Below are 24964 nucleotides of genomic sequence, written 5' to 3'. Positions count from 1 at the left end.
ACGTCGAGTGAGCGTGACGTATCCGTCTAGGTTCATCCACTGTAACAAATGGACATCTCTGGTGCAGGATATGGACAGTGGGGGAGGCTGTGCATGTTTGGGGGGCAGGGGTAGATGGGGACTTTCTGTACTTTCTACTCAGTTTTGCTCTGCACCTAAAACTACTCTAAAAAATTGTCTATTAAAAAAAACACAAAACCTTCTGCAGCAAGAAAAGCTATCGTTCAATAATTATACGTAGTCATAGGGAAAAAAGCAGTTTGAATTTTAGATAAGTAAGCAGTTGATATGGCTTCATTTTCAGTTATATTGGAAAAGTAAAGTATGAGCACATGGTAGTTTGGGAGAAAAAAATAATTTTAAAAGTAGTCAGATATTTGCTGCAAGTGGAATGAATAAGTTACACTAATTTAATGTAAAAAAAGCTAACTAGGATAACGACCTTTAGAAAATATGACCAATATATGGCACAGTGATTTCAATGATCCAGGATTCCTAAGTCTTAGGGAAATCAGCTAATGGATTTAGTCACCATCAATTATTTCTGAAAATGCATCTCATACCAAGAGGTGCCAAAATATAGGAATTAGAGTGATATCTATTAAAGGAGAAGAAAGCAGGGCTGCCAATTATAGCCAAGTCTCTAGATTCAATGTCTACAAAAATGATGGGACTAAACCAGAGGGAAAATAAAACACACCTTAAGCACTGAAGAAGCTGCAGGGAAGCAGGAGCAATTAAGTAGCCAAGGACTGAGGAATGGAAGAAAGATCCAAGAGGAACGGACCGTGGAAACTTGCACTGTGATAAAGAAGCTAAAATAAGCCAGTGAACATCAAAGGGGAGATATCTGACAACCTCTTTTTCCATGAAGATGACCCCCCAGGATTCTTGCTGAACATTTCAATGATAGAAAGATGTCATTTTATTTTGTTTGATGATGGAAACTTGCTGGGAAACAAATAGGACCTCCTTTTCGATACCCCTGCTTGAAAATCTAATTTGAATTTCCAGTAAAATCTTACAGAGATGGAAGCCAAGTAACCTCCTTATAAACGAGGGGATTTTAAAGAGGAATGCTAAGGATGTGAATTTCCTGAAGAATGTGTTATGTAACTAACAAACTGAGAGGGAGAGGAGCAATTATCACTTTAATTAATTAGGGCCCTGTTGTAGCTCCCCTGTGAAAGATTATCCTTGATTAAAAGTGTCAGTATGTAAAAATATTGACTGATATTGAAATGTAAGAGTGTGAAATTTCAATTAATTGTAAAGAATTAGCTGGTATTATCGTTTACCAATAGACACTCATGATTGTCAGGAGACATGGGACAAAGAAACAAACAGAGCTGACAGTGGACAGTAACCAGGAACAGAATTAATCCACTGATGGTCCATCCTGCAGACTAATGAGCTCCTTTGGCCTTTTGTTTTCCATCTGCAATGCAGAGGTTAATGTTAAGTAATAACAACTCTTTTGCAGAGAAATGGAACAGACAGAACACTATAAAATCGATCAAATAATATTTTACTAACACGGTGTTTTTAGAGGGAACGGAAATGTCCCCACATGTATATGTTTTATAAATATTGATAAAATCATATTTTATATCTTAGAATTGCCATCGCTGAAGCCTTACTGACTCTTTCCCCTCTGCCTAGAAAGAGCTCCCCAGGGACTAAGGAAGATGAAAGCATCTTCAAATATGAAGACTGTAATGAGATTAAGCTAGGAGGTGAGTAGCCAAGGCAGGTTTCTCAGTCTCACCTGAAACTGATTCTTCTGTCTTTAAGTCTATTTTCATGATTTCACATTTTCTGAACACTGACTCAAAGTGTAATGTGAGTCCTCTATTCCTTTGTCTTCCCTCTTTCTTTTGCCTTGGCATTATCAGAGTTAGATGTCAAATAATATAATGGGATATTCTTTTCAAGAAACTGTTTATGGCATAGTAAAACAACACTAACAAAACCCACATTTTTTAAACTTACCTTTGACATTTAGATGGAAGACTTATGCCCAAAGGGACAAGAGTAAGTTATTTGATGTCAACGACCACAATTTCTACACACACAGAGAAAAAATAACAAACATCAGCCGCAAAATGTTGGCATGAGGTATAGGAATAATGTAAGTACAAAAATGGCACAGGTCCTAAATTTGGTAGACACTCAAGAAACAGTGGCTGCCATTTCATTGTTTCTGTTGTCATTGCTATCGTCACAAAAGAGTACCTCATCCAAAATTCTGAAATTTTCCCCTGTCATGCGAATGTCCAGTCATGGAAAATATCCAGTCACTCTCACTTCAAAATAAAAGCAAAATTGTGACTCCTTGTTTACCTTTGAACGACACCCACTGGACAGAGACAACAGAAATGAAATCTACATCACCTGCAGCTATGGCACCTTCAGGACAAATTCAAGGGAGAGAAAAGTCTGCAATATTTAGCCTTACACATGAAGATATGGATGCCCAGTCCACTGATAAAATCTGACTGAAAAGTAATTTTGAGGATGAAGCAAGAAAAACAGCAAGCAGGCCTGGGAAACACTTTGGCCCCAGGGCTGCTCTTTATCTTCTCCCTAAAATGAAACCAAATGGCTTGAAGCTCTCCAGAGAACATAATTAAGTAGAGTTTTGCTATCATATTCTATTTTACTTCTGGTCAGATGGTAGAAGCCTCTTCCCTCTGTAGTAGTGCTAAAGCAGCTGTGTTCAACAATATGAAACTGTGAAATTTATGTTCTTCCTTCTACCCATCAAATTATTTCATGCTTAGCTTTTATGAAGAGTAGGGCAAATGAGCCTTCAGGTAATTCTTGAGCTACCCATCTCACTCCTTCTAACGAGCTCCTTAGTTGTTAATTAAATAATCAAGGAATAATAGGCTCGTCTTCCTATATTATTCCATCTTGTTTATTGGCTTGGCATAGCTGGGGAGGTAAGGGAAAGCTTCCTGGCTTTATTAAAGTGGACGAATTATCTTTATGACCAATAGTGCGCAATAACTTCAGGAGAAATCATCATGGCTTTCCTGTTCCTAGAGGGGGTATTAGATCAGTCTGTTACTGGGGATTATCACAGTGCATCACCATTTTGCCACAGTAACAGCAAAATGGAACCCCATTCACATTTAAGGTCATCCCCTGCTTCTCAAGAACTCCTCCTCCAGGGCTGGGAGAGACCAAGAGGAAGAGTGCCATGAGCTCAGACCAGCTAGATGAGTAATAGAAACGTAGACAGAACACCAGATAGGAGAGGGCACAGGTGAAATTTGGAGTCATGAAGATATCTTCTCAGGAAGATATTGGGTCGATGGCTAGTAGAAGTGTGATGTTTACCAGTGCTTATCAGTATTACACTAAGAGTAAATTAGATGAAGAGGGGGAGAAAGAGGAAGAGGAGGAGAATAAAGAGAGAAAAGAAATATACTGACTGATATTTATTTAACATTTACTCTGTACCAGTCATTACTCTAAGCTATTTACATGAATTATCTCCTTGTGCAGTCAGAGAATGAAGAAGCGCCTGATAGACAGGTCTTGGCCACAAGGCTTTGATCGTTTTGGAAGATCTTTTGTGGGTGTGATTTTCGAGGTTATCTTAGACCGTTGAGAAACAGTGAAGAACTTTTCATAAGAGAATGACATGTTCAGATTTGCATCTTAGAAAGGTCAGTCTGGCAGTGTGAGGCACAGACTGTACTAGGGAAAGACTGGCGGTGAGAAACCAGTTAGACTACCTGTGGATGGAGAGGCAGGGATGAATGCTAGACAAGCCTCAGAGACACGTCTGACTTGTGATACCATTAGATGGTGACAGTAGTATTTGGAACAAGGAAGAAAGAAGACATGTTTATAGTGTATCAATCTCACTTCTAATTTGTTATGTAATTTGTGACAAACAATAATGGGCAGACTCATGTTACTATTCATACAATAATATAGAGTAAAACTTCCAAGTTTCTCTCATAACAAAACAACAAATTATATATGCTATATAATATAATGTAGTATATTTAATAACATATACTATAAAATGTATAATCTATAGGATATAGAAGAAAAATGTTCTTATTCTAAATAATTCCATTTTGAAGTTTTAAAGATTTAAACATATAGAAGTTTCCATTAGATTCTTCTTCCAGGGATATCTCAATGGAATCTCTCTGTCTCCACAGAAATATTTTCACGACAATGTTAAACACGTAAGTGTATACATATCCCCCTTTCCCGTAACTTTCTAGAATTCTACTTAACAAACAGCACTTAATATGCCCAGGCAATGAATCTCTTCTACTAATCTCTGTTTAAAAATATACTAATTAAAAGTCTTGCTTTTTTCCATTTCAAATTGTAGCTGAAATTGAAATTCTAAGTTTTAAAAACATGTTCTTGACCTATCCAAAGTAATGCGCTTCCTGTTACTGAACACCAGAGGGCATCATTCCATGAAAGCCTGCATTTGGGAGAGGGAGAAAGAGGGAAGGAATTCCATTGCTAATGAAAGAAACTGATTTTTTAGTGTGTACCCTTATCTACCATGAAACATTACCATGGTAACGGCACCAGTTAAGAGGACGGTATATTTAGGTCACAGTATAAAAGAAGGAGCTTGAACATGGAGGGGTTGGGGGGAAGGGAAATGAAATAAAGACAAGAATATACAAAGTGTGGAAGGAGGCAAACCAGCCAGAATCTACCTCACCCTTATTTTGCTAATAGCAGTTTCTCCAAGTCACATTATGCCTTTCAAAGCAAAAGTGGATAATAAATTCTAACTAAAATGAAAAGGTGCCATTGAAATACAGACCCTTAAGCACCAGCAATCTGAATAAAGAAGAGGAACACATTTAGTGCTGCAGAACCAACAAGCGGCTAAACTGGACGTCGGATTGTGCCCAGTTCTCCGTTCTTAGCGCCAGGCTGCCAAGGTCTCTTCATCCACTTGAACACTTATTACAAGTTCCATTGGAAAGAATCAAAAGGATGCTTTCATCCTTTTGCACCGGACAAAGAAAATCCCAATATAGCGATAGGTGGAAACCGCGCCTGCCAAGACACCAGGTAATTTCGGTGCCCTGGTTTCCCTCTGCCAGAGGCGATCACTGATTCATCAGAACGAGCCTAGCTGGCACTGAATCTTCCTCGCTCAGGGTCTAGGGGATCCAACAAGAATATGCAGAGTTGAATGAAAAGGATGGAGAGAACGCTGTTGAACTCTGAACACCAGTTTGCCCCAAACACGGGGCAGACGAGTGCTACTGTTCACATGGCCAGTCACAGCAAAAGACGGACTGGAGTCCAACAGGCTTGTGTTTGAATCCAGGGGCTGCAACTGACTAGCTGGGTGAACTCGGGCCATTACTTGATCCTCTGAACTCTGGTTTCCTCATTTGTAAAATGGAGAAAATGACTTCTACTTCATAGGAGTGTTGCAATGATAAAATTGATTCACCTATTCATGCATTCAACAAATACGTAATAACCTCCTAGGATGTGCCAGACACTCTCTTAAACAGGACAAAGTACTGACGGAACTGATGATACAATACATATAAGGTACTTAGGACAGTGCCAGGGACTTAGAACACACTCTTTGAAAATGCATTTCTAAGGAAAAAAGACCTGTTCCCTTTGCCCCACACATAATACACACTATTAAAATTACCATCTCCTCTACCACCGCGTGACCCAGCTGACCTTTGGCGTATGCAGTCAGTACCCCTACTCTGATGCCCTTTAATCAAAGAAGTCCCCACCTGCTCAACGAACTGAAGGTAGACAAAGTGGGGACACGTGATAGGGACTGACAGGCAGGTTTTAATTATCATAAGGAGGATACTGACAATGTTTGATAGATACCGTGTTTCCCCGAAAATAAGACCTAACCAGAAAATAAGCCCTAGCGTGATTTTTCAGGATGGCATCCCCTGAACATAAGCCCTGATGCATGTTTTGGAACAAACCTTAATATAAGACCTGGTCTTATTTTCAGGGAATCCACCGAGTCCACCGAGGAAAATCACAGACAGTCTGCATCGTAAAATGCCCAACTACTGAAAATATATTTAAATGAAGAAAAACAGTCCTTCAGGGGAACTGGGTAACCAAAGGGAAGAAAGACTAAGAGAAGATTAAGAGACGGGTAATAACATCGTACAGAGTCAGATGCTTGCTGGATTTATCACGGTGATCACTTCTTTAGGTATATAAATGTTGAATGACTATGGTGTACCCCTGACACATAATATTGTATGTTAGCTATATTTTGATTTAAAAAAATTAAAGAAAAATAAAAGACTGGGCTTGAGTGGTCAAGTTTAGACAATTATGATAGGCAATTTCTCCCAGGCATACTCTAAACAAGGACTGACATGGGTCCTGAAGGTTGGACCCAGCACTCGTGGGGCCTGTTAATAGCATACCCACAGATTCCTACCCTGGGTTTTTTTTTTTCTTTCTCCCATTCCCTCTTCATTTCCTTTTATTCTACTGTCCCCTCCTCTTCATCTTTTACACCTGCTTAAACTTTGCTCCTTGCTGTGGGTCAGAGACATGTGCCCCCCTAAGGAGCCCACCCACCCTTCTCCCTTGAAGTGGGTGCCATGCCCTCCCGGCCTTCCCTGCCACCCAACAGGCTGGAGACTGCTGATTGCTTCCCACCTATGAAGCTGCCTCTCCCTTCTGTGCCCTTGAACCTGGGCGCTGGCTGCCCTGGAAATGGAATTGGAAAATTCCCATTGAATGTGTATCCAGCTGCCTGACCTTGAGGGTTATCTCAGCAAAGAAGGGAATAGGATCACATTAAAGCAATGTTTTAATGTGAAGATAGCAATCTCTGCCCCCAAACTTGAGAAACTGTGGGGACCATCCCAAAGGGACTTTGACCTATGTTTGACTGCTCGTTTCTTCCTGCTTTGCCCTTGGAAGACAGTTGAGAACTGCAAACAAGCTCTTTGGGTTCTCTAAAACTTGAACTATGATAGGGATTTTCAAATCCACCTACTTTCTCACTCTGATCCCCCTCTGAATGCTCTCCGGCACACCTACATAAACGAACAGGCTTATTTCCTCTGTAGGAAAACTAAGCATCCTGAATTTTGGGTCTCAAGACTCTTCCCCATACCCATCTATTCAGTTTTAAAGCATTAAGTGAACTTGGTTGGAATCCCCATGACTTTTTAGGGTCAAGTTTTATTTTTCAGTTTTAACCGGCATAATTGTTTAGCTCAGTAAAGCATATAGAGTCAAGAGAATTTGCTTACCTTGTTGCACTGTCACAACCAGAACACATTACTAATAATAGTAATAACAATTAAAAAAAAATCACCTGGCATTAACTTATTGCTTTTTGAGTCCTCAGCTGCCAAATCCTGCAAAGCCGCGACATCATTGGCACAAAATTCTTCCATCCAGTTGATAAGAGTCTCAAAACACCATGTCCGGAATAGCAGCCTAGTACAGTGCCCAGTGTGAAAGTGTCTCTTGGCCAAAAGAACTGGTTTACTTCTACCATTATCAGTATCCTTGTTATCACTCCAAAGATCACACCCCCCCACATACACCCCCACACATGCCTGTTTGTGGTTTCTTGTCTGTAGAATTACCATCCATTATGTGCTTATCAATGAGAATATATTTATCTCCCTGCCATATGCTTTGCATGCACTCCGACACGATTGTCAACAAAATGCAGTGTGTGGCCCTTGCTGGGTTGAGTATCAGAAGTTTTAAGAGTGACTTCACTTTCAGATCCCTCTCAAAGCCGGTAAAGCAGAATGGCCTGGAGTGAATGAAGTGAGGTGCTGGTCCATGGCAGGACCCCGCCATCTGGACCTCCCTGGGCCTGTGAAAGGGGCTGCCAGCCCCCACCCCGCGGGTGGGCTTTGGCGTGAGGCTGAGGGGACTTGGCGGCCAGCGCCCCACGCCCTCTTAGAGACTGCTCAACTCTCCGCACAGTGGGACACAGAGCAGCCAGGACCTATTCCTCCCAGAAGCAACCCCCAACACACCCCCAACCCAAATTCCAGCTTTCCCTCAGGGCTTCCCTGCCGCCCCTTTCTCTCTGGAGTCAGGGCTGGCCCCGTTCACCTCTGGCCCGGTCCTCAAAGGAGCCTAGGCCGCGAGGGACATCGTGAGGGTGACCGAGGCCGCAGGCGCGCGGGGTCTCCGAGCCTGGGCTGTGGGCTGGAGCGCCGCGGGTGTGCAGGAGAGCGTGGGGACGCGTGTTTGTGTGACTGGCTGCGTGTACTAGGGGACGGACACACCACATAGCTGGCTGCCACCTACCCACTGCCACCCAGCGCTAAGAAAAAGAGCAAGAAAAGCAAAACAAACCTTAAAGAGAAAAGAGATGAAAGGGAAATAGAAAGTCAACGTGGGGGATTCTGGAGCTTGAAGACTGGGAGGCGCCCTTCTTTTGATGGGCTGGCCGCACACGGGCTGGCAGACAGGGGCCCTGATCTGACAGAAGGACACCGAGGGGCGGCCGGGGGGAGAGGTCGGGGCGCAGCTCTGCATGCCTTAGGTGTTTCCCTATTTCTCTGCTCTCTGCCCGGCTCTCCCCACCTAGGTGATCTTTGCACACTGGCGACAGCCCTAGTCTCAAGACCTGGGACTGGTGAGCTCAGTGGACCCTCCGTGGACGTTGTTGTGGCTCGAGGCAGCCCAGAGGACGGAGACCAGCGGGAGAGCAGAGAAAGGCGGGTGCTGGAGGGGAACTGAGGCAGAGTGTGTGCGCCGCTCTCTCTGTCAATTCAGGGGAATCTCCTGAGAGTTCCCCTCGCGAGCCTCCCACTGCCCCGTGGGAGGTGCCCCCGGGGCTCCCCGCAGAGCGTGCAGGTGGCATTTCTGCGCGATCTACCCCGCGCGGGCTCTGACAGCTACAAGTTAGGAGCGACCGTCCAGGTCCGCAGTCGCGGACCGCGAGGGACCGCGGGAGTGCGGCCGCCTCTGTCTACAACCCGAGCCCCACCGGGGTGGCCCAGGGCACAGCCTGCGGTGGGTGTCGGCGAAGCCCCGGCAGGGTCTGGGACCTCGCCGACTCCGGGCTGAGACGCTGTCCCCACGCTGAGGCCGGACAGCCCACCTCACGCGCGGAGCTGAAATGGGACGGAGTGGCAGGAGGGTCCCCCTCATCTGTCCTGGGAGCCTTAACTCCTTCTTATCTCCTCTGCCCCTTGGCCGTGGTCCACGGACCGCAGCACGAGAGAGTGGAACCGGGGTACCTTGAGCTGGGCGAGCCAGGCCTCCACCCCCAACGCCTGGAAGCGGTGGCCAGACTCCCGGCGGTAAGGGAGCGGAGGGGTGACAGAGGGCGACGCTCTTCTTGTCTTTTCCATGACACCATCTCGGGAAGGAGGAGGGAGGGGGTCGGGTGACAGTGCAGGGGTGGCGGACTGAAAGGGGGAGCAACGCTCCCTCCAGCCGGCGGGACGCCTAGGCTGCCTTCCACCTCCCGCGGGACTCGGTGACCCGCGGAAGGCACCCCTGCCCCGCGCGGAGCCCCCTTTGCCCCTTCCTGCCTGACCCGCCATCCTTGCCCTCAGCCCCCCAAGCCCCAGGCGCCAAAGTTTCCGTTTGAGAATGTGCACTTGTGGAAGACCATTCTCCAATTTCCCAACCCCCCACCCCTCCTCTCCCGGTTCTGGAGATTGGGGGGGGACCCCAAGTGCCCGGGCCCCTGGCGCCCGCAAGTCGCGAGCTGGGCAGCGCGGAGCACCTTACCTGCCGATGGTTTGGTTCCAGCTGCCCCTTGGCGCTGCGATTGCCTTGGTGCAGGCTGGCAGGAACGCGGAGCCCTTCGCGGGTTCGGGGCTGACCTGCCCCCGTGCAAGCTGCGCACCGCTCAGCGTCCGAAGCCAGCGGCCGGCTTGCTGTCTCCCTTGATCTTGCATGAGAAAAGGAAACGATTTATTGGTGCCCAGACACCCGGAGGGGTGGGGCGGGGGAGGCGGGGAGCGAGCGGACCCAAAGGCTCGGGCGAGAGAGCTGCGGGGCTGCAGCGCGGCCGAGCAGAGCCCGCCCGCGGAGCCACGCGTCTCACGCGGGTCCCAGCCACTTGGCGAGTCGGGCACCCCCTGCGCGGTTTAAGACTGAAGTGAAACTGACGCTGCCCCCGCCCTCCGCACCAAACCACCCAAGAAGCCACAAGGACTTTCCAACCTGGTTTTCACCAAGACGATGAATCTGAAGAGCAAAACAGAACCGAGATCTGAATTGACTGGAGAGCCGGGTGGAATACATCTCTTCACCCAAGTGCTTGGGAAAGTAGTAAATAGAGTAGGAGCAACACCTACTTCGGCGCCTGTGGCTATTTGCTAATGGGATCTGCGGTTTGAAGGCTCTGGCCAACCCGCAGGCTGGCGTGTGTGCGTGTGTGTGTGTGCCTGTGTGTGTGTGTGTACGTGTGTGCGTGCGCGCGCGTGAGCTCGCTGGAGTGGGTTTCTGCACCCGGCGCCTTTGGTACAGCAGGAGAGTGGGTCTGTGTTCGTGTGTGTATGTTCGATTAACTGCAGTGGGCGGACAATTTCTGGAGACAACATTTACAATTTTCTTGCAATATGACAGGATTAGTTGCTGTGGAAGGCGCTCCTCCAATGAAATCTTCTCTGCTCTCTGATTTGGCGGTTCTCCTGAGCAAATATGACAGCTCCTTCTCCCGGCGCCTTTCTGCTCGTCTCCAGGTCCAACCCAAGAGCCCAGCTCTCCATCTGCAATTTCCACATCAGAACCTTTACAGTTCCCACCACGACCGCCCAGTCCCATTCCTGCAAGTATGTGATTGCTATAAAAGTGACATGACGTACTAGGAAAGGCATAATGTTGCTTTTCAATTGTGGGAGATGCTTAAAACCAGTTTTTCCAGGTGGGAAAATGTTGGGATAAATCTGCTATGCTTTGCAGACATATAAATGTGCTAAACTATTCACGGATTATTACCTTGGGACAGGGATAAATAGAGGAATATTTTTTCTTATTTTAAATACCAGTCAATGCCCATGTTTTCTTCAACTAATAGGCATTATATCGCAAAGTATTTATGGTGCTTCATGGAATTTGGGATCTCCATGAAAAACACTCTGATGCAAACTTTTTCTGTGTTCAGATCAGCCTGACATTTTTTTTTTTTATTTCTTCATTTTAGTGAGAAATTTCTTCAACGAGTACTCATTATTTTTAGGTACTAATCCATTTAATATAGGCACAGTGATGGTTCTAAAGCATAGCTGAGGACAAGACTTGCTTTTGTGAAAATATATCTGTATAAGATGATAACGTCAATATTGATAAATTGTACAGGCTGCATTTTTCTCTCACCCACCTTGTGCAATCGAATGAAGACGGTGGAAACCTTAAATTGAATAACATAAAATCAGACGCATCTCTTTTTGGATCACAAAGACAGACAACGTGCAGGAGGTTAACGATGCATTGGTTTAATATTGCCAATTTGTTAAATTCAGCTCAATTCTCAATGCGTAGGCCTTTGCTAAGGGTCAAAGAGCACAGAGAATACCAAAGGTCACTGTCTCTGCTCCTTAGAAGCTTCGGATCTGAGGACAAGGAAAGACACACACATGAAACACCTGTGTAGTAGCTGACACTCAAGAGAATTAATTATAGAACAATACAAATTCGTTGATGACTGGAACTGCTGCAGCTCAAAGTCTCTGCCCTTTCTGTTAACTCAGAGCTAATACACAGCAGGATGTGGCACAAACTTCATTTTGCTCAAGTGAAGTCAACCTGGAAGAACGCATTATAATGCTGTGCCTCTATCTTCAGGCTCCACCCCCTTCCACGTCACCACCACTGGGAGATGATAAGATACTCGTTAGACAATCAAGACAGCTCTGTCTAGGCCTGATCTCAGCCTCCCCCAGCATTTGGTCCATTACGCTAAATATCTGATTTTGTCATTTCTTCTACTTTTGACAATGAATTCACATTTTCCTTCCTTACTCCGTTATTTCTGTTAAGTCTCCATAAATCCATGGAGTTGCTTGAATCTTTTTGAACACACACACACACACACACACACACACACACTCACACACACACCCCAAAGCAGAAAAAGAAAAGAGAATGGATCCCTGGCCAGTAACAGAGAAGAGGAAAATCCAGTGATCTGTGGCTAGTTTGTTCTTTCACATCATTAATGCCTTATTACCAACAGGGATACACATTCCTAAAAGAGCAACAAAGCAAAAAGTCAATGAAGGCTAACAAATATTTTCTTAACCTTGAATAAAACTGAGCTAGTGAGTAACTGAACTTTTATGTCCAATAGAAATCAGTATACTTATGGCCTTTTCAAGAGGACCTGCAAATAGAAGCAGCAGTTTTAGCAAACAATGAAGTCCATTTTCTTCTTCTTGGGTCACTGAAAACTCTTTGTGTGTGTGTGTTTTCTTGTAGCTGTGCCACTCAGTGTGTGATTTGGGAGAAATAATTTAACTGCTCTATACCCCTTACTTAATCTGTAAAAGGAACATAATAGCATGTCCTGGGATTGTTATAAGGAATAATAGGGTTAATTCATATAAAGTTTTCAGAGGAGTGCATGGGTTATAGCAAATGAGCCATAATTATAAGACTGTCAGTCAGGAATTCAAAGCACAAATTCCTGGGTCATGGATCAGAACTACTGAACCAAAACATTTAGAAGTGAACCTGACAATGAAAACCATCAATATCATGTTAAATGTTGTCCACCATAACACTAACCCCAAGAAACCCGATTTTTTTCCCCTTCTAGTTTTTTTTCTATGCAAGAAAAGATCACATGTATCTTGAACATTTTATTTTTATCTCTTAAGCCAGTCCATTTTCTGAGATAAAAGACTACTTCCCCATCCCAGGAAAATAGCTTTTACATTTATTAGTAACCCATGGTGTGGAACATTTTCAAGAGTGTTTTTAAAGACTTTGTAGAATGCATCTATGGGTTTCCCTTTATCTAACATGCCTATTTTCCACCTCAAAGAACACTAATAAATTAGTAATTTCCACTTGTGAAGCCAAACTTCATTACCTACAATTTCATAAAGCTAGTTTAGGCATACGCTGAAAGGCTCAGATGCCTAAAAGGGATAACTCTTGAGTCTGACAAAGCTCACTTTTCAGTAAGACTGGAAATAAAGTCACCACTCAGGTGAGGAGAAGGGGAATGACTGACGGGTCCCATCCCTGGGAAGGTGGTGTGTATTCGACTGTGCCACATTGATTTTAATGCAACACAATTAGCCTTCAGTAATTAGATGCACAAATCAGCACTCTATCATCACAAGTAGATTTAGAGGGTGACAAGTTCAGCTCGAGTGATTTCCCACCAGGTATTGCGGCCAAACATTTTCTTAATTGTCTGCTTTCAAAGAACCAAGAAAATGGAGGTGAGGACTTTGCCGTTAGGGGAAAATGAGCCAAGGGCAGGATATCTTGCCTCATTCTTCATCTCCCACTCACACAAACCGTTCAGAGTTGAACTAGGGATGCACAGCATTTATCAGTAGGGGATTTGGGAAAGACAGGCTGATTTATCTGACATATACGAAGGGGTTCAGAATAGGCCTCCCCAGGACGTACCACTTTGGCACGTGGATTATCTTGAGCTGAAGTCAAGTGAGACCCTGTGGGGGTCTCCCTTAAAGAATTTAAATTGCAGGCCTTGCCCATAATAAGAAATAAATTTTTATGACTTATCTGTATGGCAGGGCAAACATCTAATTACTGAACATCTGCTCTTCTTATCATCCTGTGAATTTACTCTCCTCCCCTTTGAAGCCCCAGGCTCCCATCCCATTCTTTGGCTCAAGATGGCACATATACCTCATTTTATCATTCTGTCTTTGAACCTCTCATGTGTGTGGGGTTCTCATACGTATGAAATTAAATTTGTTTTTCTTCTGTTATTTTGTCTTATATTGATTTGATTATTAGCCCAGCCAGAGAACCTTTATGTGTCAGAGGAAAATTTTTCCTCCCCAACATATAGCAAAGGAACCTATCTTTTTCTTGACCTCAACCTGAAATATAAAAAATCCTGGGTTAAAAGTAAACGTCCACTAGATGACAATCACTGCCTAAAATGGGTTTTCAGTCTTTCTCACTGTTTTGAAATCTTAGTAACAGCCGCATAATAGACACGCTATTCTTTTTAGAGTTATTTATTTTCCCTACAAACCTTCCCAGAAAGTAATTTAAATGCGTCTATTCTTTAGCTAAAAAAACATTATCCCTTTTTCTTCTAGAAATTCCTAAGCTTTCCTTTTTCAGGAAAACCCTGCAACAGGAGATTCCATTATACAAATGGGACTGATTCTGAGTGATATTTGGTGACAGCCTAACAATGCTTTGCTGTTTTTTTTTTCTCTTTTCCTTTTTTCTTGAAATTTGGCGTCACAGCTGTTTTAAACCCCTCCTCTCCGAGCAGTGGTGGTGTTATCCAAAGCCTGAAAGCATTTACTGCTGCTGAGTCTAACATATTTAAAACACAGAGCTCTTTTGCAAACAGGGAATATGGGGGGTGGGGAGGGGGAATGAAACAACACCATGCAAAATGTCAAGCAGTTGCAATGGTAATAAATCAGTGTTAAGAATGTAAGAATGCAGGAGGAAAAAAAAGCGTGTGTTTACTTAGAGAAGCATTTCATGTATTTGGCTTCCTCCTACGGGGAGGTAATGCTGAGTTCCTCTTTAGAGGTGAACCTCTAAGACAGGGAGAACTGAAACATTTCAACCACATCCACCTCGGAATGTTTTCTGACAGACAGCTTAAACTTCCCCTTTAACGGTTTAAGTTAGATGCTGGAATTTCAGATGGAGATAAGATGGCAGCAAATACAAAGTGATGGATTCTTCTCTGTGCCTGGGGCCCCAAATTATTTAAATCAATGGCTCTTGGGGCAGTCTCTAGGACTACTCAAAATCTTTTTTGTCTCTAGGGAAACCGAATTTTTTTAGAATGTGGAGTTAACGAATCACTTTACTCTTGGGAATTTAGATAATTGCTCAGATCATATACTTACCTGGTTGTTAAGCTGACTACAATGGCCTTTCAAGGGACCGGTGGAAACTCTACTGCATTTCAAAAAAAAACAAAACACAACCTAGGAGACACCACAACATGGGACACAGCATCCTCACTACATGTCATCTGCCCTCTGCTTCTTGAGAGTGACCGAGGTCATCGTGATGCAGAAGGCTGTGTTTTGCCAAGCAAGACTCAACTGAGTCTATAATACCACTCCCTGTAGACCATTTCACCTTAAAAGCAGACTCTTTTTCCTACTAGTACACAAATAAGCACTCCCTAACATATTCTTTGATTTACTGTGCCCAATAAAACGTATCCTGGACACGTCGTCCTTTCTTCCTCATTTACTCAGCAAGGTGACGGGGTTTTGGCGTAATGGCCTCATTTGTAAAATCTCACGGGCAGTATTCTAAAAATCCCTGCAGACAGGAATGAGAGCAGGCCTCAGGCAAAGTCAGCGTATGTGCTACATTCCTACAAGATATTCATTCATTCGTTCGTTTCAGGTGTGTAAAACATAGTGGTTAGATATTTATACCCCTCACAAAGTGACAACCCCAACCGTACATACCTATCACAATATCCCTGATGGCAAACATTTTCCTAGAAAGTGAATTAACATAAAAAGGGTGCTTAATATGCACGTATTGGTAATCATTGAACATCTTTACTAATAACCACTCAAAACAGCCCATAAAATGTCCTCTCCTTTTACTGATGTCAGGATATGGAGTTCAGATGCTCCCACCTGAGAGGAATCTCCTGGACATGTTTCTTTCTTGAGGAAGGGTCCTGTTAGCAAACTGCCATTGCTCTGCTTCCTGCCGTAGGGGACCCTGATGACAATGCCAGTGTGCATCTTTGAGAGGTCAGTGTTTCTCCAAAGCCTATAAACTGAATTGAGAAGGTTTTAACAAATACTCATATATCATTCAACATTTTCTTAGCCATTAGGGCAACAACAAAAGTCAGAAAAGTTTCCTGCCATCCAGATGCTAACCCAGATGGCGTGAACAACACAAACCGAAGTGTTGTTGTGAGGTACCTGTGGTAAAAATCTTTGATTTCATAAGCTAGTGAGAGTTCAGAAAAGGGCCTTGACACTTCTCCAGCAGGGCTGATTCCAGAGGTAGATGCCAGCCAAGGTATACTCTAGCTGGGAGTCAGAAGCTGGGAGTTAGATCTTGGGTGTGAGATGCTGCAGATTATGAAACAACACTTAAAACATTTAAAGTAATCCCTGGGAAGGTGCTGTTAAAACTGAAGACATATATTAAGGACCACTGAAGGGGATGGGACATGCCATCCCAAATATTCCTCTCTGGCATATTATTTTGAACTGTTATTTACAAAAGAAGCTCTGAAAAGTTAACCCTTTTGGTCAGGTGCAGGCTACTTTTTGATGATCTAAATAGCTCTCCAAAGACCTTTGGGACATTAGCTTTTGTTGCAGTAAAGGCTAAAGGTGACTCTTTTACCAGCAGTGGTGAAAAACATGCAGAGGCCCCATGAAGGAGGATATCTTGCCTGGCAACACCAGCACCCTAGCAACACCAGCACCCTAGCAACATGCTCAAGCAACAAGGGACTTTTACTTGTGCACTGGCAGCTGGTAGTCAGTTTTCAGTTGGCTAAGTATTCTCTCCCTAGCACCAACTCCTGTAAAATTACACCTCAGCAAAATTTGGGTTTTATTCCTTTCATTTCCTCTTGCCTGGAACAATAGTGTGATTAATCTATCATTACTTTGGAGCATGTTATTTCTTTTATGCTTCCTAAGAGACATTATCCTGTCTCCTATTGGCTTGTGAAATTATTTCAAGTCCCACAGTGAACCTATGTTAAATAAATTACTGGCAAAGACAATCTCAATCTCTGAGTATAATTTTGCCTCCCAAAACACACACAGTATCTCTGGCATATAGACATTTCCATGATTTCTTGAGAAGAAAACTCTTGGTCATGGCTGTTACAGCTGATTCTAATTCTAGAATGGCACTGGGGGTGAGGGTCATCTCATTGGGAAGTGGAAGGCAGTCCCTGTTCACGGAACAGACTTAAAGGGATGGGAACTTGTTTGGAGACATAGTTTATACTTTCAGTTTGCAGAATAAAACTGGGCTTATCTTGGGAATGTGCTCCCAGTTTCCTCTATGTCTTGCACTGGAGCTGGCCCAGGTCGATGAGTGAGAGAATTAAAATGGAGAAAGGTGAATTTTCACGATTAAAGTGGGACTATGCCACTCAGCAACTAAGAAGAACAGTGCTTCCTAGAAAGCTTCTTTATCATCATCTCTGAAGCAGGATGACCTGGACAATACTAGGAGTGAAGAGGCTGGAAAAGTGCTAAAGTATAAACTTGCTTTTAGGGCCAAAACATGAGAAAGATGGGATCCAAAACTCTCTCCACAGCAAAGCAAGGTTCAGGTTCAAATTTTGCCACTTATTAGATATGTGACCTTGAACAAAATGCCTCATCCCTTTACCACTCAGGTCCCTTGTGTGTAAATAACATGTAGATTCTGTCCCAGAGTTGTGATGAGGATTAATTGAAGTATTTGCGAAAAACATTTTGAAAAATGTGAATTATTATTAACTATGGATATGTAATTAAATTGTGACGTGAATGACTGATTTCTTTTCTCCTTGCCCAATTCCAACTCCCCACAGGCAGGTGTTTCTGTCTGAATTAAAAACAATTTCAATTTAGAAGAATATTAGCTAATACGTGGCTGGTGACAGAAAAAGTTTGGGGCAGGGCGTTAATCTTGTTCACTCAAATCACAACAGAAAAGAATAGATGGGTATCCTTACCAGAAAGATGAAGGAATCACTGGTGTCTCCTTTTCTTTACTTTCTTAGTCTCCTCAGCTCTTGGTATAGAGTATTAAGCCAAGTACCCCTTGAACTTACATGGCTCTCAATGAAGAAAAGTGAAATTTCTCCTCTAACGCAAAGATGCCTCTCCAGCCCTGAGTCATACATACAAGTCCCAACAGTTGCTTTGCTCTGGATTCTAAAACTAGGAGTAGTGATAGCTATTAACGCTAGAAATGAATTTCTGGTCCTTTAGAATGTAAGTACTTTCTTGATAGTAAAATAATACAGGAAAAGCTCCCTATGAATCTATGCATTTATACAAGAAACGGATTTTCTTTCTAATGCAGCTAAATTATCAATGTTCTTTCATTCCAAGCCTTTTGCTTTACACATTCTCTCAGACCCAATTATTACTCTGTACTCCTGTATCTGTACCAATTGATTTGAGATTCACCAGATAATCTTGACCTCAACTCCCTATGTCCCAGTGCTCCTGTGCAAGATTAGATATGGACTCCTCCTCCTTGAATATATATATATATATATATATATATATATATATATATATATATATATAACACATATGTATATTTATATATGTATATATATTAATACGTATATATGACACATATATACATAAAAATGAATTTTTTATGGTCTGAAACATTCTCCTGCTGCCTCTTTTGAACCCAATACCATCTCTGATAAATCAGCCGGGCTGTAAGCTTGCACAGCAGACCCTTCCCCCACTCACCAAGTCAGGTTTGTTGAAGTATTATATTCAACCTCAGCTTTACTTTGATGTGGTTAATTGTTCACAACTTGAACAATAGGGAACATTTCTCAGGCTATTATTATACCAGTATGATGATGGTTCTCACGAAGGGATTTTAAATTCATATTAAAATCTGAGTTGTCTTTGGCACTGGGCTTATTGCCATGGGTCAGAACACTAATACACATATTAATGTAAGTGCATTATTTACATATCATTAAAATAATCCCAACACACTAAAAAACACTTTTTACTCTGACTGCTTAGCGACAATGACTTATTCTGCAATGTTAGAACTGACAAAATTTCTTATTCTCTCTCCTCTCCAGAACTTCTGATTATTACTTTTGGTTTTAATCTGGAGGTAACCCTGGTGAGTGTAACTCGTGATATAAAAGGAAAGCATTGAATTAACAGACTAACAAAGGCAGGAAAATAGGAATACATTCTAAACAGGACTGCAGTGGATGGAAAAAGATTAGGGAGGAGAGAAGGAGGGAAGACATTGTGAAAAGGCGCTTATCAACTGAAATTAGATGTCCTAATGGAAACAACACTCATGATCTTAAGAGACAGCTAGGAACCAGCTCCCCGTGTCCACCACAAAATACATCCATGGGAGGATGGGAAATTAAAATAAGCACTGTCAGGAAAAGGCAATGAGCCATTGTTTTGTGTTCTTCAGCTGAACTGCTATAGCATGGCTCTTGTGCTAAGCTGAAAGTTCTCGCTGCCTCACATGCACTTTATAAACCTATTCCACGGAGCTCCTTAGGCAAATGAGTAGCAAAAACATGAACAGTCTTGGAAAAAGCTCCTGTTTTGTTTTTTTTTTCTTTTCTTTCTTTTTGCTCGCGTTTTCCCTTGTGTGGTGACAGTTCTCTCTGTGAGCCTCTTTATAAACCTGATGGCAGGGATGGAAAGAACTTATTCTAGAGAGACTGAGGATGTGGTGACAGAGTGGAGGAAAGAATTTAAATGTGTAGCAATCTAGCTGCTAAGGACAAGGGTCGGAGTCCAATGCCCCAAAGCAACACGCCACAGTGTTTCTCAAAATGGATCTGTGGTGAAGCAGAAAAATTAATCTAAATGTTTTTATTAAAACTATAAATAGGATGTTCAATGCCAGTTTTACAAAGCACAGCAGTGCTAGGGACAGCATTTTTTAAAGCATTTCTATGTGACTGTGTATAAACATGCAGAGTATTTATTTAGTTTTCAGATAGCCCTAAAGAATAAAAGTGACTCCCTAGTATAGATAACACTTCATGATAGAATTCCAAACAACATAAATTTATAGATGAATGGCTCTTTTGAAGTAGATCTCAAGTCTCCATTCACTGTCTCTGAGTTGGCTTCTATCATGGCTGATGTTTATATTTTTCCTTAATAGTGACCATCTCAACTCACATAAAAATAACTCGCCAAACATTTGTCTGTTTATGTGCACACGTTTGTGTGGTGAGACCAGCAAATGACAAACCTCAGTTTCTCACAGGAAGGATGTAACCCGTATGCCATAGAGCCCTACAGCAATTCGATGAATTGAGTGGACATACACCTGGCCTCCTCTGGGAACATCAGCCTCTTGTAACTAGGTCACCTGAAGCATTGAAATCACATACTGAGAGGAATGATCATTTGGCCAACATCAATGTATGAACGCATTCTATATTGTTGAATTACTCTAGTATTGTACATTTTTTATTTTAGGCTTTATGAATTTAAAACAAATGTTAATCATTGATAGATTTCTTCTGAAATGTATTGCAAAATAGCCTGGTTTCCTGAATGAAATGCCACAGTAATATCTTAGCAGGAAGTGCCCTTGATTCTGATCCTAGTTCTTCTAAGTCATATGGCCTTGGGGAAGTAGTTTCAGATAAAGAGAGTGAAGTCCATGCTTCACTCTCTTTATCTGAAAAATGGCAATGTATCCATCCTAAGTGATTCCAGATTGTTTAAAAAATATATTTTAGTACCTCAAGATTCGTTGTATTTTGAGAAATCCAGCTATTCATAATACTCCATTGGCCAATTTTATGGTGATTTTTATAATCTTCAATATTAATATGTACTAAGTGTATTAGCCAGAATCATGCCTCCTCTCCAGAGATGTCCACATTGTAATCCCTGGAATTATGACTATGTTACCAAACATGGCAAAAAACCAAGTCAGATGGTGAAAGGAATTAAAGTTGCTAGTCAGCTGACCTTACAATAGGGATATTATCCTGCATTCTTCTGTTGAGCACAACACAACCCAAGGGTCTTTAAAAGTAGGTGACTGGGGCAGAAGACACAGTATGTAAGGCATGGGATGTGAAAAGGACCTGATTGGCCATTGATGTCTTTGAAGATGGAAGGGGCTATGTGACAAGATGCAGGCAGTCTGTAGGAGATGGGCAGTGTTAGCCAAACAGATGTTCTGTTGGCGTCTCCAGAAGGAATGCAGCCCCAGTGGGACTTGTACTGGATTTCTGAACCACCAATTGTTATATAATGAGTTTGCATTGTTTCAAGTTACAAAGTTTATGGTAATTTGCTACAGCAGCCATAGGAAACTAATATACCAAGTTTCCACTTGTATCATAGAAAGTGATTTAGGTATTGTATGCTTAACATTAATTTAGCTTGTCCAACTTTCCAGTGCTTATGTTAGTGGTAATATAATTGTGCCAAGTATTGTGCCCCAAAACCTACCGTGGGGGTAGAGTCAGGGGGAGAGCTGCAAAAGCATTAAGGAAGAAGGTTATTGACACTCAATGTTCAGCACTTAGGACAGTTCAGCCATATTTACCACGTTTGATTCAGTACCTTGGAGAGAGAACAGGACACATTCTTTCATAGTAGATTATCAGGATAGGCCCTAATGGTCAATTATTCTGTGATATCAGCCTCTGTCAAGATCCCTGAAATTTGGGGACTGATTGGGTTGATCATAACCTAAGAAGGAGGTATAAAGTCGCCTCATTTTGGAGTGGGTCTTGTCTCATCATTAAATTTCCTCATCAGAGTTTTGACAAAGCCAGTTGGAGCTAAAACGTCAGATTTTTTCTGGCCCTGTGCTCCATACCACATGCAGCTTCTGGGAACTTTCTCAGTCTGTATTCCCTTCCTTATGTCTCCCCATGTGCAAGGCTCAAACTCTGCTTTGAATGTCATGCCCTTGTTTATCATCCATCTTTATATTCCAGCAATGCTCTTGACTTAGAATACAGGCAAACTGAGCGCATTACTAGCAGACTTGAATTAAAAGAAGGTAATAGTTAGAAAAAGCCACCAGGTGTTATTCATTCAGTTCACTTAATAGATAATATTAAATTAGTGCCTACTATAAGCCATGCATGGTTCTATGTGCTAGAGATAACAGTTGACTAACACAAAAATCGTGTTTTCATAGGCGTGTGTGGGAGAAAGCAGGCAGTAAACAGCCAGATAGGTAGGTAGGTAGATAACCAACCAATGATAATTACTACAAAATGCAAAACCAAGTAGAGACTAGTTTAAATGTTTATAGTTCTCCTTCCTTACAGGCACAAAGTCGTGTGGCAGTTGTGGTGGGATAGGGTCATGTGACTAGTTCTACTTAAGTGGTGTGAATGGCATTAATATGACCCAAAGCTGAGTATTTAACTACCAGTGTGAGAACCTCATGCATTCCCTCTGATATAGCAGCTGATAAAAGCTCCACAGTCTGGGTTCCCGAGTGACTCCGACTAACCACCGTGGATGTGTAGTGGGATTGTGAAATAAAACTTTGTCATTTTACGCTACAAATATTTGTCTTTCCCTCCACAAAATTACCCATTCTGAACGAAAAGGGTAGTCAGGGAAGGCATAACAGTAAGGGCTAAAATTTCATCAGAGAGCTGAATGAGACCTGGACCAAGATGTATAATAATAGGTAATCCACGTGAAGTTCTGGGGTGAGAATATTTCAGGCAGTGGAAATAGCTAATATAAGGCTAAGCCAGGCTCCAAGAAAACACTGCACAAATCTGAACAAGCTTGGACATGGAGTACAGCTGTGGACAATGCCAGGTGTTTTTTTTTCCTTGTCCTATTTCTTGCCTAATAATTACTATTTCTTCACATACTAATATTTATTTTGAAAAACATGGTAGATGTTTGAGCCAGTAATTTTAAGTCTTAGAAATCCAACCCAAACAATACAGCCCAAGACCTAACTTATTTCTCACCTATACAATCATTCTATTCAGGGGCTGTTACTTTCTTTTGCCACTATCTTTTCCCCTGGGCCCAAGTTCTTCTCATAATTTTCATTGTAAACCTGGGGCAGTGCTTAGGTACCCTCTGAATCACTGGAATGTGGTCATTTCCCACCCATTTGTTTATTAAATATGTATTAAGAAGCTACAATATGCCAGATTCTGGGCAACCCATTTGGGATAAAATGGTAAACAAAGATAGAACTTGCAGTATAGTGGAGGAGACAAATGTTAAGCAAATAATTGTAGAAATTCAATGGAAAATGACAACTATGGTAAATGTAACGGAACAGAGGTCACGTTGCTCTACAAATACATAATAGGGGGATTTGAATCTGCCTAAGGAAAGGTTGCCTAAGGAAGTGAAGCTTGAGTTGACATCTCAGAGATAAGAATGAACTAATCAAGTGAAGCATGAAAGAAACTAAGAATGAACTAATCAAGTGAAGCATGAAAGAAAATATTTACTAGGAAAGGGAACTACGGGTCAGATCTTCAGTGGTGGGAGAGAGCATGGAAGACAGAAAAGAAACTGAAAAGGATCCAGTATGAATGAAATGAGGAGATTTATGGGATGACTTCTTGAGTGGAGATGGTTCTGCAGGTATGGGGGAGAGAAACCATGCATGGAAAGTATAGTCATGTTTAGGAACACTGTCTTTATAATCAAAGTAATGGGAAGCAATTGGCAGATTTAAGTGGGTTTGAGGAAAGATGATTATAATCAAATGTGTTAAAAAATGTTCTGTGAGGAGAATTGGTTGGAGGAAGGCAAGCACAAATGTGGATAGGTCGACATGGCCCTTGCCTAAGCCCAATGGACATGTGATGGCAGCTCTGACTGGGGCACGGTGGTGGAAACAGAGTAACGCAATGATGAACTCCGAAGTATTCTATGGTGTCAATTTTATAAAATTTGGTGAAGAGTGGATATGGTGGAGGAAGAAGGAGATTTTTGAGGATGACACTCTGCCATCTGAGGTACTGATTACACTGACTCCAACTGGAAATGCTGGAAGAGAACAAGACTCTCAGAGGAGGTTTCATGTTGGACACACTGAGTCTGAAGGAATTTTCAGACCAACCAGAGATGACAGGCAGTTGAAAATACAGATCAACTCAAATAAAGGTCTAAGCTAGATATGTAATTTTGTGAGCCATTTGCTCCCATGTGGTAACTGAAGCCTGGGGCAGGGCTGAGACTGCCCAGGGGGAGATCGTAGAATGAGGAGCGAGAGCTGGAAGCCAGAGGGACCAATGGAAGATTATCAGAGCAAATAGAGGAGGTAAAGAGGCAGGGTTGGCACCAGAGCTGGACCAAGATGAATGTCAGGAATTCTGGGTTCTGTCCACCATGGTCCAGGGACAAGATTTTAAAGGACAAGTTCTCCATAAGGGAATTTACTTCAAAGATAAATCATTCAAATTATTTGAATTAGAGCATGAAGGACAGTGCTGTTCTTCAAAATGGGCTACTTACCTTGTACCCACATGTTGTCCCAAAGTTGAGTACGTATTAACAGAGACTCATTCTAAGCACGTGATGATTGAAGTGATGTGCACTCAGAGCTTTGCAGGTGATTAACACACCCGTGGAAACAGGACATCAGCTAGCCTTAGGTTTTAGGACTGAAATAAGGTAATAACTTCATCAGAAGAAAGACTTCCACCAAATGTAGTTCTTGGAAGATATCTGTATGTTCCAAGCAAACAAGCAGACAGACATCTCCTTTGCTTTAAAAATAGATGTTTAAAAAAGAACAAAAGATATTACGTTTTATGGGGGGTGGATCCCTCACTTACACAGATCCGATTTTTAAATTTTTTTATATGGAACTTTCACAGACTGTTATTTGAGTTCCCAACCAGGAGTAACTGCCTTCAATTATAAAAATTCAGGAACAAGCATACAGACAATAAGGAGGGGGATGACTAGAAACCTGGCTTGGGGGCGGGGGGAGGAGGAAGGAAAAATTGTCCCAAAGCCTCAAGAATTAGAGCTCTTGGAGGCCATAGCCAGAACACACGACTTTTCTCACCCTAATGTCCCTTGAAGTCTCTTCTGTATTACAAGTTGGTTAAATACTTTTGAGT

General features: G+C 42.4%; 1 protein-coding gene across 1 annotated transcript in view; it reads right to left on the bottom strand.

Moving 5' to 3' along the window:
* Nucleotides 1–10757, bottom strand: part of CHRM2 (cholinergic receptor muscarinic 2) — a 134604-nt gene extending 123847 nt beyond the window's left edge. The window contains exons 1-2 of the mRNA XM_081038163.1: nt 10171–10757; nt 9733–9895 (exon numbers count right to left, since the gene is read on the bottom strand). The gene's annotated coding sequence lies outside the window, so the exon portion shown is untranslated. The remainder of the gene's footprint in view (nt 1–9732; nt 9896–10170) is intronic.
* Between the last annotated feature and the right edge of the window lie 14207 nt (nt 10758–24964).

Source organism: Rhinolophus hipposideros (assembly GCF_964194185.1).
Source record: "Rhinolophus hipposideros genome assembly, chromosome: 25".
Taxonomy (NCBI): Eukaryota; Metazoa; Chordata; class Mammalia; order Chiroptera; family Rhinolophidae; genus Rhinolophus; species Rhinolophus hipposideros.
The sequence above is the reverse complement of the archived record's forward strand: the minus strand, read 5'-3'. Positions and strand labels throughout refer to the sequence as shown.